The sequence below is a fragment of the Pan paniscus genome, chromosome 13, assembly GCF_029289425.2.
Source record: "Pan paniscus chromosome 13, NHGRI_mPanPan1-v2.0_pri, whole genome shotgun sequence".
NCBI lineage: Eukaryota > Metazoa > Chordata > Mammalia > Primates > Hominidae > Pan > Pan paniscus.
The window spans coordinates 20223607-20244789 of NC_073262.2; positions in this window are offsets into that span (position 1 = coordinate 20223607).

Sequence of the window (21183 nt, forward strand, 5' to 3'; positions counted from 1 at the left end):
AAGCAAACACCACCATGCCTGGCTAAGTTTGGTATTTTTTGGAGAGACAAGGTTTTGCCATGTTGCCCAGGCTGGTTTTGAACTCTTGGGCTCAAGTGATCCACCCGCCTTGGCCTCTCAAAGTTCTAGAATTACAGGCAGAAGACATCGCTCCTGGCCAGAAAATGTATTTCAGTATAAGAAATCAATTTCATTTGATTGGCACTGGCAGCCTTAGTGCTGTATGAAGGGATCTGCTGCTCCACCAGGACCCTGTGGCAAAGCATGCGATGGATGATTGATTAGCAATGTATGGCAAGAGTGCAGGTAGGTGCAGGTAGAGAAGACTGGTTGCTTCTGGTTTGTGCATATTTTCCCAGAAACAAATCCTGGACTTGGAGAATGTTTGCATTTGGGCCTCACAACCATAAATGGTAATGTTCACTAGTTAGCGCAATCAATGACTAGACTAGCACTAGAGAAAAAAAAAAATCCATCAGCTAGCCAACCAAAAACAAACAAAAAAATCCCACCTCATAAACAAACAACCTTTCTTTTCTCTTAAGAATCTCTGGGATTCTAAGAGGCCTAGACTCTCCAAAGGGTAGCCACATATAAGATACTCTCTATGCAGGCCTTTAGAGGTGTTTCTTTCCTTGATCCCTCCTGATTTGACCAATGGGTTGTATATGTTGTGTTTTTAAAAAAAATAAATCCCAAGTTTTACATAATTTGTACATAGAACCCCATTGCATTGCACTCAATGCTGCCACATGTCCTGATCCAGCTTCTGCCTTCTGGAGTAACAGGTGATAGGCCAAAGCCTCTGCTCCTCCCCAAACCTGATAGGAGACCATTGAGTCGGTCTGCGGCTTGAGAAGAGAGCATTCTATGTAATGTAGCAGTTACAACATATGATGAACATGATGAATGGTCTTCCTGGTCTGGGCATATTCAGGCACAGAAGCAGTACTCTCTGTAAGCCAGCAATAGTAGGAGGAAGACCTGGGTTTACTTTGCTGGAAGTGGGGATGGCTTTTACAGACTCATTCACACTCTCTGGGCCTGGTTTCTCTTTGTGACCACAAGTATATGGCTGTGATGTTCCAGGATGCTGTTACTGTCTAGCCTTGACTCTGTTTTAGAGCAAAGACACCTGTAGGCCTTGGTAGGGAACCAAACAGAGGTCTTATTGACCAAGTGCATGAACCATGTCAGCAAATTGTGAAAAGCAACATAACTACAAATTCACAGTGCTCACAGTGCTTAAGGATTCCCAAGTGCAGAGGCAGAATTAATTAATATAGAGGAAAGGACACAGGCTTTGGAGCCAGGCAGACCTGAGCTCATATCTTCAGGGTGGTGTGATGTTGGATGAGTTATTCTCCTAACCTTTGTTACTTCATAAACTGGGATATTAAGTCCTGCTCATTTCATTGTTGGGAAAATGAGAAAGCCAATATATGTGTGATGGTTAGGATTAGGTTTGCTATGAGTAACAGAGACCCCACATAGCAGTGCTTACACAGATAGTAGTTATCTTGCTTCAAAGTCCACAGATGTATACTATGGCCTGGAAGCTCCTCTCTGAAAAGTCCTCTGGGATCCACTTTCTTTCTGCTCACTTCACCATTCATCAGGTTTGTCCTTATTCCCAGGGTCTAGTATGATCACAACCACATCCACATTTTCCAGCAGAAGACCAGACAAATGCCTGAAAAAGAAAGGGACAAAGGGTGTGGACCAACCATTCTTTAAGAAAGGTACCAGTGCTTTCATAGCCCTTCTGCTTACATCCCATTGGACAGAACCAAGTCACGTGGTCACACTCAGCTGCACAGGACCCTGGGAAATGTAGTCTTTATTCTTGGTGCTCATGTGACCTGCTAAAAGTTTATTTATGGAAGATGGGAAAGAATAGACTTTGGGGGTCAACAAATCTTTGTCCCAACTTATGAAGCCCTTAGCACTGTGGTTGGCTACATGATAAATTCTTCCCTCTTTCTACTCATTGCAATGCATTTGCTGAGTGTCACTGGTGTCGGGCTGTGGGCTTTCATTTCAGTCTAGTTGCCACCTGCACGTGACACTCTGGCACTATTTTCTAAATTTACCTAGAGAAGTTGTGGCAGAAAAAATTCGTTTTACTCCCTCCTTGCCGAGGAGCTGGTGGACACTTGGTGAGCGTAGGTTTCTTGTCCCTAAGCTGTGTATCCAGGCATGCTCCCTACAAAATCAGAAATTGTTTGGTAATTTACATGGTCACCTTTGCTTACCAGGAGTAATTTTATGAGAGGAGTAGAGCTCTGACATAGCAGACTACAGTGGTTGCTGATCCCAGCCTACAGTTCTTTCAAGAATAAAAACATATTTAAATGACACTCCTACACCCTCTTCTTTTGTGTTCTGTGGCATAAAGACAGGTGGCAGCAACTCATTTTCACCAATATTTACCCAGTGGACTCTAAAGCCAGGCAATATGCAAAACATATATGTGGAAATATCTACATATATTGTGAGGATACAAACACTGCCTCTGACCTCATGGAGTGTTCTGTAATTGGGAAAATGGATAGAAAACACATGATTACCCCAATACTTTTTAAACTATAATAATATCTAGATGTAATCACCATTAATAACCGAGGAGCCATTTTCCAAGGACAGATGTTCCTGCTTCCTTCTCACCTGCCATATCTGACCAGAAACCAGGTCTTGGACTTCTTTCTTGGAAATGTCTCTTACATTATTTTTCCCTTTTCACCTTTCACCATTGCTGGCCTGGCTCAGGCCCTGTGACTTCCTGTGATGGCTGGATTTATGCAGAGGTTGCACCTGTGGACTGTTGAGCGAGGCACTCTGCACCAACCAAGTCCCACCAGTTACTGGCTTAGTAATTTGGGGTTACTTAACCTTTTGTGTCTCAGTTTCCTTCTCTCTAGTGTGTGACAATAACAGACAGACTGTATTGATTTGTTAGGGCTTTTGTAACAAAGTACTGCAAACCAAGTGGCTTCAACAATAGGAATTTACTGTGCCACCATTCTGGAGGCTACAAGTCCAAGATGAAAGGGTTGGCAGTGCAGGGTTTATTCCTTCTAAGGGCCATGAGGGAGGATGTTTTCCACACCTCCCTCCTAGCTTCTGGTGGTTTGCTGGTAATCTTTGGTATTCCTTGCCTTTAGATGTCTTACCCTAATCTCTGTCTTCATCTTCACACGATGTTCTCCCTGTGTGAATCTGTGTCCAAAGTTTGCCTTTTTATAAAGATGTCAGTCACATTGGATAAAGAGCCTTCTCTACTCGAGGATGACCTTATCTTAACTAATTACATCTGCAGAGACCCTATTTCCAAATTAGTTCACATTCTGAAGTACTGGGGTTTAGGATTTCAACATATGAAGTTTAGAGGACACAGTTCAGCCCATAATGCTGCAAACCCTGTGGATGCAAATGTGCTACATATATATATATATATATATATATATATATATATATATATATATATATATATAATGTAAAGCACTTAGAAGAGGGCCTGGCGCACAGGAAGTGCTTAGTAAAGGTTAGGAACTATCATTTTTTAAATGTGATTTCTTTCTAACTGGTCCTCCGGCTCTGATCTCCACCCTCCAATCTTGCCTAAATGATATATCTTTCTGGGGCTGGGTGCAGTGGCTCACCCCTGTAATCCCAACACATTGGGAGGTCGAGATTGGTGGATCACTTGAGGCCAGGAGTTCAAAACCATCCTGTCCAACATGGTGAAACCCCACCTCTACTAAAAATACAAAAAAAAAAAAAATTTTCTGGGGGTGGTGGTGCATGACTGTAATCCCAGGTACTTGGGAGGCTGAGGCAAGAGAATCATTTGAACCCAGGAGGTGGAGGTTGCAGTGAGCCAAGATCATGCCACTGCACTCCAGCCTGGGTGATAGAGTGAGACTGTAAAAAAAAAAAAAAAAAAAAAAAAAATTGGGTGTTTCTTCTGTATAGATTGATTGCATTATGTCTTTGCTCAGACCACAAGTCTGGCTGTGACATTCAGGCTTCTACATAATCTGGCACAAATTAATCCAGCTCTTCTCTGTATTCCCACATTACATTATTTATAGTGTAATTGCATGATCTGCTTTGAACTGTGATTGGCTGTGAATGCCAGCAGCCTCCATGGTGATGGCCTTAGGGCCAGGACCATGCTTATTTAATCTATTCTCAAGTGTAGGTCTGTTCTCATTCCTTTTATTTTTTTGAATTTTTCTATTGATATATCCTAGTTGTACATATTGTTGGGGCACGTGTGATATTTTGATACATGTATACAACATGTAATCATCAAATCAGAGTAATTGGGATACCCATCCCCTCAAACATGTATCTTTTCCTTGTGTTGGGAACATTACAATTCTTCTAGTTATTTTGAAATATACAGTAAATTATTGTTAACTATAATTTCCTTACTGTAGTATTGAATGCTACAATTTATACATTCTAACTGTATTTTTGTATCCATTAGCCAACCTCTCTTCATCCCCTGCATTCCCCCTTTTTCTTCCCAACCTCTCATATCTATTATTCTACTCTCTACTTTCATAATATCCACTTTTTAAGCTCTCATCTATGAGTGAGAACATGCAATACTCATCTTTCTGTGTCTGGCTTATTTCACTTAATATAATGCATTCCAATTTCATTCATGTTGCTGAAAATAGCCAAGATATGGAATCAGCCTGACTGTCCATCAATGGATGAATGGATAAAGAAAATGTTATATATATATATATACACACATATATATATACACACACATATATATACACACACATATATATACACACATATATACACACATATATACACACATATATATATACATATATATGCACACACACACATACACACAAGGATGTCATTCTTTTTTGTGGATGAATAATATTCCATTGTGTGTATGTATTACGTTTTCTTTATCCATTCATCCACGGATAGACACTTAGGGTGATTCTGTATCTTGGCTATTGTGAATAGTGCTGCGATGGACAGGGGAGTGCAGGTACCTCTCTATATACTGCTTTCCTTTCTTTTGGATATATACCCAGTAGTGGGATTGCTGGATCATATGGTAGTTTGTTCTATTTTTAATTTTTTGAGGAACCTCCATACTGTTTTCCAAAATGGCTGTTCTGCTTTACTTTTCCACCAACAGTGTATGAGGGTTCCCGTTTCTCTGCATCCTCTCCAGATGATATCTCATTGTCGTTTTGATATGCATTTCCCTGATGATTGGCAATGTTGGGCATTTTTTCATCTACCTGTTGGCCATTTGTGTTTCTTCTTTTGAGAAATGTCTATTCAGGTTTTTGCTCATTTTTAATCAAATTATTATTACTTTGCTATTGAATTGAGTTACTTATCTATTCTGGTTATTAGTTCCTTATTGAATGGATAGTTTACAAATCTTTTCTCTCATTATGTGGGTTGGTTCTTCACTTTGTTGTTTCCTTTGCTGTGCAGAAACATTTTTGCAGGATGTGATCCCATTTGTCTGTTTTTGCTTTTGCTGTCTTGTTTCCATTCATTTTTGCAGCTCCTGTGTCCACAGTGGTGCCAAGCTTCCACCAGATTTTGTGCAATGCTGACTAGTGTTTGCTATTGGGTGTGTGTTTGTGTGCATCCATCTGTCTTTCTAGGCATTCCCTCAGAAGGGGCGGCAACACGTGGTAGGGAGTCAGGCTCTATCTGTCCTGGAGGGCTTTGCTCTCTCCCTTATACCCGACCTCTGCTCCTGATCTGGCAAGCTGGCCTTCATCACACCAGCCTCTGCTCCTGAACTCCTTTCTTAACCCTGGACCCTGCTAATTTCCATCCTGTCGTCTCCTAGAACCTCCCCATCCCCCAGGTGGAGTCTAAAGTTGCTTATGGATAGTGAGGAAGTTGACTATCAGGAGTAGCTGATGTCTGGAAGGAGAAAAAATCTTCATGGCAGAGAAGCATGAAACTGCATGGTGGAGTGACAGTGGCTGGGAGGGGCTCTTCCAACCTCCGTGTGCTCTTTCTTTTTCTTTTTTTAAGTCTTGTTTCCATAAGTGGTTCCTTTGTCCTTTCTCAGATACTTCACATCTTCATGCTCCCTGGCCTGTATCTAAATATGCTCTTGAGAAAGAAGACATTATCCATTTTTTATCTATCAATAAGAAAAGAAGCCACAAGGTTTCACCTTCCCAGTCTGGTCTCTGATTAGGGCCTGGAAGGCTTTTCCTTATGGATATTTCTGATGTCTGATGTCGGGGAGGTTGGCATGCGAGTGGGGGTAATATATACCCCTGCATGGCTGAAAATCCTCCCTGGATAGAGCTCCTTCACGCCCAGCTCGTTGGCACCCATCCTACAACTTCTCATCTATACATTGATCTCCTTCATTAGTGGACCACAAATGGTTCACTAATGGACCATTAGTGGTCCGTTAGTCACTGGCAGCTATATGAAATTGCAAAGCGACAGATTATGTGGCCCTCCGTAGGTGTTTCCATGTGAATGATGGGCTGAGCACACACGAGAAACCTGAGTGACTGAAATGCAAGGATGCACATGCCCCCTGCATGCAGGACACATGCATGAACACGGACTTGCCTGGACCAAGAGAAGGATTGAATGAGGGCAGTAATTCGTCCTTGTGGGGGATTCTGGAGAGGCTGTCTGGAGGAGGAGACAAAGGAGCAGACCATAGCTAGAAGACAAGAATGGTTAGGAGTGCTCTAAGAAGGGAGCAATACCTCAGAATCTCAGTAGGGAGCCCAACTTGGGAATGGGAAGAAGTCCGGACCAAGAAGAATTGATGGCCGGGCATGGTGGCTCTTACTGGTAATCCCAGCACTTTGGGAGGCTGAGGTGGGTGGATCACCTGAGGTCAGGAGTTCGAGACCAGCCTGACCAACACAGTGAAAGCCCGTCTCTACTAAAAAAAATTTAAAAAGTAGCCGGGCTTGGTGGCGGGCACCTGCAATCCCAGCTACTTGGGAGACTGAGGCAGGAGAAGGGCTTGAGCCTGGGAGGTGGAGGTTGCAGTGAGTTAAGATGGCATCATTGCACTCCAGCCTGGGCAATAAGAGTGAAACTCCATCTCAAAAAAAAAAAAAAAAATTGATGGTGAAACATTCACTTTTCTGCCCAGAGAAATTTCCTTTGCTTTCTGGATCCCATCTGCCTTCCCAGCTAGTTCTGCCTACACAAGCCTCCTCTAGCCCATAGGGACCCTCAGTTAAAGTAGAAAAATATGCTCCAACTGGGCTGACCTGGCCCTGCAGGCACACAGGTTGGCCAGCAGATGGCATCTTTGTGTGAATTGGAAAAGCCGTGGCACAAGACTTCGTCAGCCCCGTGCTGAATTTTAGATTCCCCTGGTACCTTCAGCAGAGCATCCTTGTTCAGGGTGGACCTGCGCAATTATACAGAACAGTCTTGTCTACACCCCTGAGACCCACCTTGTAAACCTTCTCCCCATTCTCTGGACACATCAGCCCCCTTCACAACTCCATAATCTTAATACGTTCTGTTCCTGTCTTCCTCTTTGCAAATTTCAACTCATATCTCCAGAGTCAGCTCAAGTGTCCTGCCGTCGGCAACACTTCTGGGCTTGATGAGGCAGAGTGGAGGCTCTGAGTTCCTGCATCACAGCAGTGAGGGGCACTGCTCATCCACCAACACACACACACACGCACACACACACGTCTTTTTCTGAAACTAAACTTTTTCAAAGCAGTGTCTTCACTAACAATGTGCAGTACACTAATACTTTCTATTCAATTCCATTCTGCTTTTATTAATTTCTTTTAAAATTTTATTTTAAGTCCCTAGGTACATGTGCAGGATGTGCAGGTTTGTTACATAGGTAAACATGTGCCATGGTGGTTTGCTGCACCTATCAACCCATCACCGAAGTATTAAGCCCAGAATGCATTAGCTGTTTTTCCTGATGCTTTCTCTCCCCCTGCACACCACCCCACCCCCCAACAGGCCCCAGTGTGTGTTGTTCCCCTCCCTGTGTCCATGTGTTCTCATTGTTCAGCTCCCACTTATGAATGAGAACATGTGGTGTTTGGTCTTCTGTTCCTGCGTTAGTTTGCTGAAGATAATGGCTTCCAGCTCTATCCATGTCTCTGCAAAGGACATGATCTTGTTTCTTTTTATGGCTAAATAGTATTCCGTGGTGAATATGTACCACATTTTCTTTATCCAGTCTATCATTGATGGGCATTTGGGTTGATTCCATGTCTTCGCTATTGTGAATAGTGCCGCAGCGAACATATATGTGAATGTATCTTTATAATAGAAGGATTTATGGTGCTCTGGGTAAATGCCCAGTAATGGGATTGCTGGGTAAAATGGTATTTCTGGTTCTATGTCTTTGAGGAATCACCACACCGTCTTCCACAATGGTTGAACTAATTTACATTCCCACCAACAATGTAAAAGCGCTCCTATCTCTTCATAGCCTCACCAGCATCTTTTGTTTCTTGACTTTTTAATAATCGTCATTCTGACTGGCATGAAATGGTATCTCATTATCTTTTTGATTTGCATTTATCTAATGTTCAGTGATGTTGAGCTTTTTTTCATATGTTTGTTGGCCGCATAAATGTCTTCTTTTGAGAAGTGTCTGTTCATGTCCTTTGCCCACTTTTTAATGGGGTTGTTTATTTTTTTCTTGTAAATTTGCTTATGTTCCTTCTAGGCTCTGGATATTAGACCTTTGTCAGGATTCCATCCTGCTTTTAAAATGCTGGTTGTGACCTACTAAATTGATTTCCCAACGCATGAGAGTCACAGCTCTCAGTGTGAAAGACACTAATTGAAACCACCAAGAGGCAGGAGTCTGAGAAAGTGCTGGCCAGTGAGTGCACCTGAGGGTTCTGTCCTTGGATAGGCTTGGGAAGAAATGGATGGTGTCTGGGGTCAGTGAGGAGGTGGTCGGGCCTGTACTCAGATGTTTTCCTTTCCATGGCCGTGAGCAGCAATGTCGCCAATGCCCAGACATATTTCCACCTCCCATTTTGAGCCCTGTCTGGCACCTAGGACCTTCCTGCTGCCCCCTGGGAACCCCCTCGTGGTGGCTAACGATGGCACTATCCCTTCCCTCTGTCTCTCCACATCTGAGGCACTCTTTCTACTATCCCAGTCTTGTCACCCAAGGCCGTGGAAGTGAGGGGATATGTCTTGTCCATTCTTACATCCTCAGTACTTGCAGAGTGCGAGGCCTTCGGGTACTCAATGAACACTGGCTGAATAAATGAATGAGTAAATAAATAAGTGGGTGACCATAGCACCAGAGTTCTGCTGAGTGAGGAGTTACAGGGACTGCCAACTCAAATGCCTTCAGGGATCAACAGGCAGGTAACATCATTCCATGAAACAGGCCAGGTGGGAGACATAGGAGACAGCCACGAAGCCTCTGGAAGGCCAGTGTCTCTGTATGACATGTTCCTCTTGCAGCTGTAACAAATCACCGCAAATATAATGGCTAACAACAGAAATGTATTTTCCTACAGTTCTGAAGACCAAATGTCTGATCTGAGTCTTACAGGGCTAAAATCAAGGTGTCAGCAGGGCTAGATTCTTCTTGAGATCCCAGGGCAGAGTCTATTCCTTCCCTCTTCTACCTTGTGGTGGCTGCCCGTGTTGCTTCACCAGTGGCTACATCACTCCAGTCTTGCTCTGCCATCACTGTCTCTGCTCTTTTGTGTCAGATATCTCTGTATCTTCCCCTTATAGGACCCTTGTGGTCATAATTAGGGCCCATTCAGATTATCTAGTATAATCACTGCTTCTCAAAATCCTTAATCATATCTTCAAAGTCCTTTTTGCCATATAAGGTCACATTCATAGATCTGGGATTAGCACCAGGAAACCTTGGGGATTATTTTTCAGTCTACTGTATCATGACTGGGCAGAGTCAAGGGCAGGGACGGAGCTGAGAGTCTCCTGGGCCAATCTTCTTACTGTAGATGCAAGAAAGTGGAGACTGGAGAGGGGAAGGGACTTGCCCATGGCCACTCTCCAGTTAGGAGCAACGCCATGATTGCATTCCAGGTCTCTGCGGTTTCCACAATAGCCTCTTCTCAGAGGTGGCCTGTGGCCCTGATATACTTTTCTGCAATGTATCGTCAACAGTGGTACCTAAAATGTCAGACAAAGGCTCTACACTTGTATTTTTCACCCTAGAACTCAGACACATTCCCAGTTATTTCAGGACTTTTGGAGTTGAACTAATACATGAAAAGCTGGTGTGACTTTCCACAGAGATGAGGCATCCTTAAAGTCTTAAGGATTTTTAAAACCCCTCTGAGCTGTCAGGGGCACCTTAAAATAAATGTAGGTACTCTCTCTCTTAATCCCATTAATTATTCATGTCTTACTTTCCATTCAAACTACTCATCTCCCAAGGACTCCATACATTTTTTTTTTCCTAGTTGTAATCATGCAGTTCAATAAATCCAAAGAAGTTTGTAGTGCTGATGATCAGAGGCCCAAATCCTTTCAGTTCTGCCTAGGAAGGGATTAGGAGGTTTAACCTTTTTCTTCTACACTGAGCCAGTATCAGAAAAAAATGTAAGAACTAACTTAGGAAAAAGCACCAAGGAAGAGGTGCTGTCAGTCAGCATCCCATGGTATAGCCAGCCAATGTGTCCCTGGATATTTTGTGAGGGGGCATGTCCTTCCTAATGGTGTCTCTGAACATTCCCAAATATCCTAACGTGTACTTAGGGAACTGACATGGTTTAATCAATTTCTATAGATAGATCGATTGATAGGACTCTTTATATACACAGATATATATCAATATATGTACATATACACATACATACATCTACACACATATATAGACATGTATATTAATCTATGCACGCACATGTGTGTGTGCATGTATGTGTTCTTGCAGACCTTTTCAAAATAATGCATCCCATAATGTTAATCACCATGTAGAATAGAATTTAGAGATGTTGGTTTTCCAATACCCAAAGACAAGGGATGCAAGCAGGAAGAATCCGTTCTAATATTTTAGAATATTAATGTGGGTGGGGGAAATTGTCCTTGTTTTCCTTTGTGATTTTTATTCTTAGGCCCATTAATTGGCAAAGAAGATGAAGGCTGGATGTACCTCATGGAAAATGCCTGGATGGGAAAGGGGACATCCTCACCAAAACTCCAGGTTTAAAACTGTGGCTGGGCACCCCATCAATGAGTCAGTCACCCTGAGGAGGACTGAAATAAAATGTTTGCTCTACAAGCCTCACAGATAGCAGGACCAACCATGTCCTTAAAGTATGCATTCAAATACTTGAATGCATACTTCAGCGGAAATTTTCCTGTTCTGAGGGGTTTTGCTTTATCTGTTACAGTAGCCAAATTTTGGTGCTTTCTGTAGCAAGGAATTCTAAATAAATGCCCACAAAAGCCAGCAGCATAGCCAGTAGACATCAGTAAGGAAGATGGTGAAAGAACTGAGAGGGCTGGAGTCTAGGACATGGAGTGCGCTCATCCATGCTGAAAGGGGCAGGACTCAGCTCCAGCAATTGTGGGCATTTGTGGGTATGGATTCAATATTTACAGGTTATTCTATTTTATAAGAGAGGCTAGAAAATACCAATTTTAATACCAAAGAAACCATCTGGGCTGCATTAGGTCCACAGTACACCAACTTGAGACCTTTCCTGTCTAGGGCTACTCTTTGGCTAACCAGTCAGTAGCGTGCAGCTAACAGGCTAGCACAATAAGCAGCGTGACCATTCTCTCTCTCTCCCCCACACCCTCAAAAACAGTATTTTGTTCTAGCAATGTTACATTATGAAATGATCATTTGGGAGAATAAATTCAAATAAAATTAGAGATAACTCATATTATTCCACAATTAACTTGATCAAATTTAACCAATATTAGTTGTTTGCTACTGTTTAGCAGATTCTGTGCGGGCCCAATGACACGTTAAAGCATTCTTCCTTTTCTCCATAACTAGTACTGCCCCTGGATTCAGGTAAGAGGGCCCCACCTGGTCCTGTACGCCGGCCAGCACTGCTTAGACTTTGTGTGCACCCAGATGTCCCAGGGGTCTTGTTAAAGTGCTGATTCTGATTTAGGAGGCCTGGGGTGGGGTCTGAGATTTTGCCTTTCTAACGAGCTCCAGAGCAATGCAGATACTGCTGGGGCCCAGCTGCATTTTGAATAGCAAGGCTTAGAGACCCAGCTCTGGCTGCTTCTGGCTGTGCCCTGCTGATAGGGTGAGGAGTCTTGAGGGTGAAAGGGTAGTGCCCATATGGAGGCCATGCCCTCCACCTTCTTGGCCACACTCTGGGTTCTGGGACCCTGAGATTCCCTTCTTGAATGGCTCCCAGCCTTCAATCAGGACCTACATGGACCTCTTTTGTGGACCATCCTTCCCGAGGCTGACTAGTCAGCTGAAGCATTGGCATAGGTGTATATGGGAGGGGCAGAAGCAGCTTGGCCTGAGGCCCAAGGCATCCACATACTTGTGTGTAGTGTCCAGCAATCAGCTGACCAAGCTCTGCACGTGATTCTGCTGCACACTCAAGTTGAGAGCCACCTATGTAGACAAAGCAGGACCAACAGTAAATATCAGTTTCTTGGAAACCATCCCAAATAATCTGAGATCAGTAATCTAGGAGTAGTGTCATTTCTCTTCCTCTGACAACATTGCAAGGCAGCCTCCCCTCTCTTTCCTCTTAGCTCTGCTACTAGGTTTTGAGTTTGGACAAGACAGCTCCCCTCTCCAAGCTTCCAAGTTTTTAGCCACAAAGTAGGAGCTGGGCTACCAATCATGAGCATATTGCCAGAGTCTCTTGTTGACTGTAAAGTCAGTGAATCTGAATAGATCTCCCTTAAAATCTATGACATGTCTTCAGCTTCACTTATTCACATTAAAATCTCACTGATTAGTGTCATAAATTTTCTCTTTGAGCACACATATACCCCTGGGTGGGATAAGGGGCAAAGAGCTGCATGGGACAGCACTTCTGAAATGCTGACATGCACATGAATGGGGGTCTTGCTAACATGCACATTCTGATACAGGAAGTCTGGGGTGGGGCCTGAGAGTCTGCATTCATAGCAAGCTCCCGGGTGATGCCAGGCTGCTGGTCTGGGAGCAGACTTCGATAGCAAGTGTCTGTGGTGGCAATAAGTTTGATCAGATTGCTTCCTTTTGAAGACCTTTGATAAATCTGAGAGGAAAACAGTGTTTTATGGAGGCAGAGAAAAGAGGAGGAATTAATTGATAGCAGGGTACACAAAAGTGTATCTTTTGTTAGGTAATCAGTGAACTGTGACTATTCATAAGAGAGAGCAGTGGGGACTGTAGCAAACTGGAGAGAATGGGCCTCAGTGACGGAGTGGGTGCCACTCAGCCCTAGTACCTTGGCACCATGAAGCCACATGACCCCTAGTGCCAGATCTTCCAGCTTTTTGAGATAATCCAGTCACTGAATTCTATGAACTTTTTTGATTTTTATATGTCAATTACTTCACATCAAACTAACTGGCCAACTAAAAACCAACTAGTATCATGTGAGCCAAACAGAACATGTATGAAGACCAAATGGTGTGTAAGTGAACAAATTCTAGATGAGAAAGAAGTCCTTCCTGGGCCCTGGAGGTTAGAAGGGTAGGGAGAGGACACTTCCTGAGTATAATAGGGGTTGGGTAATAAAAAGAAAGTGGGAGGCCTTGGAAGACCAACATGGCTACTTCCAAAGATGTTGCCTACTTACTCCGTCTCTCCCTCCTAGAGATGCTGCAGAATTTCTCCCTCTGGAGCTTGAGGTAGGAGGAAATAAAGAACAAGGGGCTCACAGCTGAATCTGGATTATGAGTGATGTGTTTCTACTCAAGGGTAGGGAGGGGACCCAGGCCCCTGTCTCCCTTGTGGTAGCACTGCTGTCCAGTGACCCTTGGGGAGTGTTTTCTCTATCCATCTGCTGAACTGGCTCTTTGTTCTTCATGGGAGGCTCTGTGGACACAGGATGTTTAGGTCCCTGTAGGTAGCCTTGTGGATGGTAAGATTCCAGAGAGTATCCCTGAGGGCAAGTTGGATACAATGAGTTGGAGAGACTTCATCTAGTCCACTCTCATTTTGTGACAATCTGAATCTCACTGAAGGTCTAGATGGAAACCAAATTCTGGAGGTCAGGTTTTGGCGTCCCCTTCAACTTCACCTCTAGGTTATCAGGAGAACTAAATGTGAGCATGTGTGAAACAGGCTTTGTAAACTATAAAGCACCACAAATATGTCAGTGATTGTTAGGAGGTAGCAGGAAGTCAGCAAGCCTCAGTTAGTATCCCAGCTCTTACTAACTCTGTAAACATAGTCAAGTGACTTAACTTCGCCAAACTTGTCTCTCCACCTGTAAAATGGGGTGCATAAAGCCTATCTTACCTCTGTGAAGATTAAATGAAATAGTGCATATAAACTACTCAGTATTTCATCTGACCCAAACAAAATAGCTGCTGCTCAATAAACAGTAGCTAATATTATAGTTATTATTTCTAATATATACAAATACTTCATTTCATTTATACTTTTAAATGCTTTTTAAAATTATGCAAGTGCTTTTCAAGTCAAAAATCAGAAAATACTGATGAAAAGAAAATAAAAATCAGTTATGATCCCCATATCTGGAAGTTAGTCACTGATACCAACTCTGGACACTCTTCTAGACTTTCGTATACACATTCTACTGTAAAGATATAATTACAGTGTTTTACAGCTTGACTTAGCAACATATTACGAGAAAAATTCCACATCAATAATTATATTTTATGTCATTTAAAAGAACTGCAGACTCTCCCACTTCTGGGGAGATGGAGTAGATAAAATTTTCCTTATTCCTTCCTCTGAGTACAACTAGAAACCTTGAATATTATATATAAAACACGTATAAGAAGACTGAAAAATGGATAGAAAAAGGCAGACTGGATAGAGGCTTCAGGACCTAAACAATGACTCACTGATGAGTTTCCTGGTTATTCTGTTGTTGTTGTTGTTCTAACCTTATATATCCCAATGTTAGAGCTGAAGAAGCTGAGAACCTGGAAACTCCAAGAGGCACAGACCGAAAAATAAACAAACAAACAAACAAATAAATAAATAAAGACTTTCTAGTAAAGTTTCAGTAAAGGGGAAGCCTAGCAAGGGAGAATATATTTACACAATAATTATTACACTCTGGCCAAACGCCACAGGATAAACTGTGGACCAGTCCTACACATGCTAGCAAAGCCTGTCATGAGGTGCTTCAACACCCACACACAGGAGCAGTGTTAGAGAAGGCCAAATAGGGAGCCAAGACTCTCAGCTCTGCCTGATATCAAGTTCTCCTTGCACCCCAACATCACGATGTTAGTGGGGAGCAAAAACTCACCCTGCCCAGCAGTAAGGATGAGATTCCTTCCATGGGGAGTGGCTGAGTGGGGAGCTTGGACTTCTACCATCACGGAAAATAATGAAGTAGTATCTCTCCTCTTCCTGCTGGAGTGATGTCAGACAAAGCTAACTATAATAGAAGACTTAAATAAGATCTAGAGGTTCTTAACGATATAAAAATATGCAGGTTTCAAACAAAGATCACTTGTCATACCAAGAACCAGGTAGGTCTCAAACTAAGGAAAAGACCATCAATAGAGGTGAACACAGAAATGGCAGAGATGTAAGAATAATTTGACAAGCATTTTAAAGTAGTCTTCATAAAAATGCTTCCATGAGCAATTATGAACACCCTGGAAGCCAATTTAAAAATAGCAAGCCTCAGAAAAGAAACAGGAGATCTCAGCAAAGGAATAGAGGATATGAAGAAGAACCAAATGAGAGTTTTAGAACTGAAAAATACAATAACCAGAATAAGAAGCTCAGTGGATGAGCTCCACAGCAGAATGGAGGAAACAAAGGAAAGAATCAGTGAAGTCAAAGAAAGAACAATTGCAATTTTACCGAATTTAAGCAGCAGAAAGAAAATAGACTGAAAAAAAAAGAATAGAGGCTCAGAGACCATGAACTGTAACAAAAGATCTAATGTTGTGTTACTAAAATCTTGAAGGAAGAAAAAAAGGGTGGGGCTGAAAAAGTACTTGAAAAAATAATGGCTAAAAATTTCCAAGCTTTGGCAAGAAACAGAAGCCAACAGATTCAACAAGTGGAGCAAATCTCCAACAGGATAAACCAAAGAAATCTACACCAAGGCATGTCATAATTAAGCTTCTAAAAACTAAAAACAAAGAAAAAATCTTGCAAGCAGCCATAAAAAAAGAAAATAAAAAGATGCCTTGCTTCCAAGAAAAAAACAATTAGAATGGCAACAGATTTCTCATCAGAAACCTTGAAGGCCAGAAGAAAGTGGCACGGTATTTTTCATGTGCTGCAAGAAGAAATCAAGACATTCGAGATGAAGGAAAGCTAAGTGAACTTGTTGCCAGCCGATCTACCCTAAAAGAGTAGCTAAAGGAAATGCTGCAAACAGAAAGGTCATGATAAAATAAGGAGCCTCAGAACATTAGGAAAGAAGAAAGAATAGGATAAGCAAAAATAGAGGTAAATACAATAGGTTTTCTTTGTCTTGAGTTTTCCAAATTATGTTTGATGATGGAAGAAAAATTGTAACACTATCTGATGTGGTTCTAAATGTCATGGAAAAATATTCAAGATAATTATTTTATAAATGGGTGGAGGGTATAGAGGTTAAGTGAAGGTAAGATTTTTATATTTCACCCAAACTGGTAAAATGTTATCACTAGTAGACTGTGATAAGTTATGGATATATAATACAGCAATCAGTACAAATCTATACAAGGAAATATACTCAGAAACATAGATAAATCAAAGTGGAATTCTATAGTGTTCAAGTAATCCACAGGAAGGCAGAAAAGAGAAAATAACAGTGAAAACAGAACAAGGTGAAAACAAAAAATTATATGGTAGACTTAAGCTCTAATATATTAATGTATAAATTCAATGTAAAAGATCATAAAATATTAATTAAAAGTAACTGACAGAGTGGATGAAAAAGCATGGCCCAGGTGACTGCTAACTAAAAACAATTCACTTCAAATATGTTATTGGCAAGTTGGAAGTAAAAAAATTGAAAAAGATATATGATACATTTATCAATCAAAGGAAGACAGAAGTGGCTATATTAATTTCAGATAAAGTAGAATTCACAATAAAGAAAATTGATAGACAGGGACATTATACAATGATGAAAGGATAAATCTAACAAAATATAACAATTCTAAATGTATAACAAACAACAGATCTGAAAATATGCAAAGCCAAAACTGATAGCAATTAAAGGAGAAATAGACAAATTCATAAATAGGTGAAGATTTCATCTTTCTCTAAACAATTGATAGAACAATTGATAGAAAATTAGCAACAATATAGAAGACTCAACACTATCAACCAAAAGAATGAAATGAATATTTATAGAGCACTCCACTCAACAACAGTGGAACAGATACTCTTTCTAAGTGCCCTTGGAACAGCCATCAAAATAGATTGTACTCTGGGTCATGGAACAAACCTCAACACATTTAAAACAACTGAAATCCTGCAAAGTGTGTTCTCCAACCACTATTAAATCAAGCTAGCAATCAATAGCATAAAGGTAATATAAAAATCTCTAAGCACTTGGAAACTGAACAACACAATTATTCTAAATAATCCACAGATCAAAGTCAAAGTCTCAAGAGTAATAAATAATACATTGAACTGAATGAAAATAAAATTATATCATATCACAATTTGTGGGATACTGAGAAATCATTGTTGAGAGGGAAATTTATATTACTAAATCTGTATATTAGAAAAGAGGAAAAGTCTCAAATCAATAATATAAGCTCCCACCTCAAGAATCTATAAAAGAAGAGCAAACTTAAAACCAAAGCAGGCAAAAAGAAGGAAATAAAAATGATAAGAATAGAAATCAATGAGATAGAAACAGAAAATAGAAAAAAACAATGAAACAAAGAGTTGGTTCTTTGAAAAGGTCAATAAAATGGATAAATCTGTGGCAAGAAAAAAAAGGACACATTACCAGTATCAGGAGATATCACTACAAACCCTGAAGGCATTCAGAGGATAATAAGAGAGTACTATGAGCAACTCTACACACATACATTTTACAAGAAGATGAAGTGACTGGCATTCTTGAAAAATGCAAACTACCACAACTCATCCAGTATGAAATAGATAATTTCAATAGGCCTATGGCTGTTAAGAAAATGGAATTCATAATTTTAAAACTCCCATAAAAAACTCTTGGCCCATATGGTTTCACTAGAGAATTCTACCAAATATTTAAAGAAAAATTAGTACCAATTTTACATAATCTCTCTGAGAAGACAAAAGAGGGACCGCTTTCTAATTTATTTTATGAGGCCGATATTACTTTGACCCCAAAACCAAAGACAATACAAAAAAAGAAAAGTATAGACTCTTACGAATATAGGTACAAAAATCCTTAACAAAATATTAGAAAATGGAATTTAGAAAAACATACAAAGATTTATACCAACATGGTCAAGTGACCTTTGTTCTAGCAATGCAAGATTGGTTTAATATTCAAAAATCAATCAGTGTAATCCACCATTTTACAAGCTAAATAAGAAAATTACATTAACATATAAATTGATACAGAGAATCATTTGAGAAAATTCAACACCCATTTATGACAAAACTTAGAGAAAAGTAGAAATAGAGGAAATTTCAACTTAATAAAAAACATTTATTTTTAGACCCCTAGAGTTAAAATTCTGCTTAGTTGTGAAAGACTTAATGCCTGCTCTCTAAAATTGGGACTAGAATAAGGATGTCAACTCTCACCACTTTCATTCCAAGTAGTGCTGAACGTTCTAGTTAATTACAATAAGACAAGAAGAGGAAAAGACATACAAATTAGAAAGGAACAAATAAAACTGTCCCTGTTTGCAGATGACATAATTGTCTATGCAGAAAATTTCAAGAAATACACATACAAAACAGATCAAAACTATTTTGTTTGTAACTAATAAGTGAGTTCAGCGAGGTTACTGAGTGCAAATCAACACAAATCAATTGCATTTCTATATATTAGCAATAAGCATGTTGAAATGGAAATGTAAAATACAATACCATTTACAATCACTCAAAAAACACAAATGCTTAGATATAAATCTAAGAAAACGTGTATTACTCATATGCTAAAGACTACACAATGATAATGAAAGTTTACAAAGTTCCAAATAAAGAGAGAGACGTACTATGTTCATGGATTGGGAGATTCATCATAGTAAAAGTGTCAGTTCTCCCTAAATTGATATACAGATTTTATGCAATTCCTATAAAATCCTAGCAAGGATTTTTTTTTTTTGTATATATAGACAAAATTATTCTAAAATTTAGCTGGAAGGGCAAAGGAACTAGAATGACTAAGACAATCTTGGAAAAGAAAATAAAGTTGGAGAAATCAGTCTATGTAATTTCAAGACTTATTATATAAGAATTCTACAGATTTCAAGGCTGTGTAGTATTGGTGGAGGGGCAGACATATTGATCAATGGGACAGAATAAAGAACTCAAAAATCAGATCCAATATGCTCATCTGATATTTGAGAAGAATGCAAAGGTAATTCAATGGAAGAAGAATAGCCACTTCAATAAGCAGTGCTGGAACAAGGGACACAAAATGAACTTTGACCTATGCCTTACACCTTATGCAAAAATTAACTCAAAATTAATTATGGACTCACATGTAAAACATAAAACCATAAAACTTTTGTTTAAAAAACAGGATAGGCCGGGCGTGGTGGCTCATGCCTGTAATCCCAGCACTTTGGGAGGCTGAGGTGGGTGGATCACCAGGTCAAGAATTCAAGACCAGCCTGGCCAAGATGGCAAAACCTCAACTCTACTAAAGACTACAAAAATTAGCCAGGCATGGTGGCAGGTGCCTGTAATCCCAGCTACTCGGGAGGCTGAAATAGGAGAATTGCTTGAACCTAGGCAGCAGAGCTTCCAGTGAGCTAAGATTGCACCCCTGCACTTCAGCCTAGGCAACAGAGTGAGACTGTATCTAAAAAACAACAAAAAACAAACAAGAAGGATATTGGGAGGCTGAGGCGGGTGGATCACCTGAGGTCAGGAGTTTGAGATCAGCCTGGCCAACATGGTGAAACCCTGTCTCTACTAATAAAATAAAATAAAATAAAATAAATAATTAGTTGGGCATGGTGATGCGTGCCTGTAATCCCAGCTACTTGGGAGGCTGAGGCAGGAGAATCACTTGAACCCAGGAGGTGGAGGTTGCAGTGAGCTGAGATTGCACCATTGCGCTCCAGCCTGGGTGATGGAGCAAGACTCTGCCTCAAAAAAAAAACAAAAAACAAAAAACAAAAAACACACACACAAACACAAAAAACAGGATAGTTTTTCTGGATCTAGGGCTAGGTGAAATACTCTTAGACTTGACACCAAAAACTTAATTCATAAAATTAAAAATAAATTGTGGTTCAAAATTAAAAACTTCTGTTCTGTGACTCTGTTAATAAGAAAAAAAGACAAGTTACAGAGTGAAAGAAAATATTTACAAGTCACACATCTGACAGAGGGCTAATATGTAGAATGTATAAAAACTCTCAAAACTTAACAAGGAAATGACCCAATTAGAAAATGAACAAAAGACATAAAAAGACATTTCACCAGAGAAGTTATACAGATGGCAAAGAAGAACATTAAAGGTGTTCAACTTCATTAGCCATCAAGGAATGCAAATTAAAACTGCGTGACATAGCACTACTATCAGAATAGCTGAAATAAAAATTGGTGTCAACACCAAATTCTGATGAGAATGCAGAGAAAATGGAGCATTCATATATTGCTGGTGAGAATGTAAAATGGTACAGCCACTCTGGATACAAGCTGGCTGTTCCTAAAAAACTAAACATGAAACCACCATACAACCTAGCAATTCACTCCTGCGCATTTATCCCAGAGAAATGAAGACCTATGTTCCCACAAATCCTGCAAAGAAATGATTATAGTAGCTTTATTTGTAACTGCTCTCAAAGTGAATAGAATCTGGCTGTCCTTCAGTAGCTGAATGGTTAAACAAATGTGGTACTTCCATACCATGGAATACTATTCAGCAATAAAAAGCAGTGATCTGCATAAAT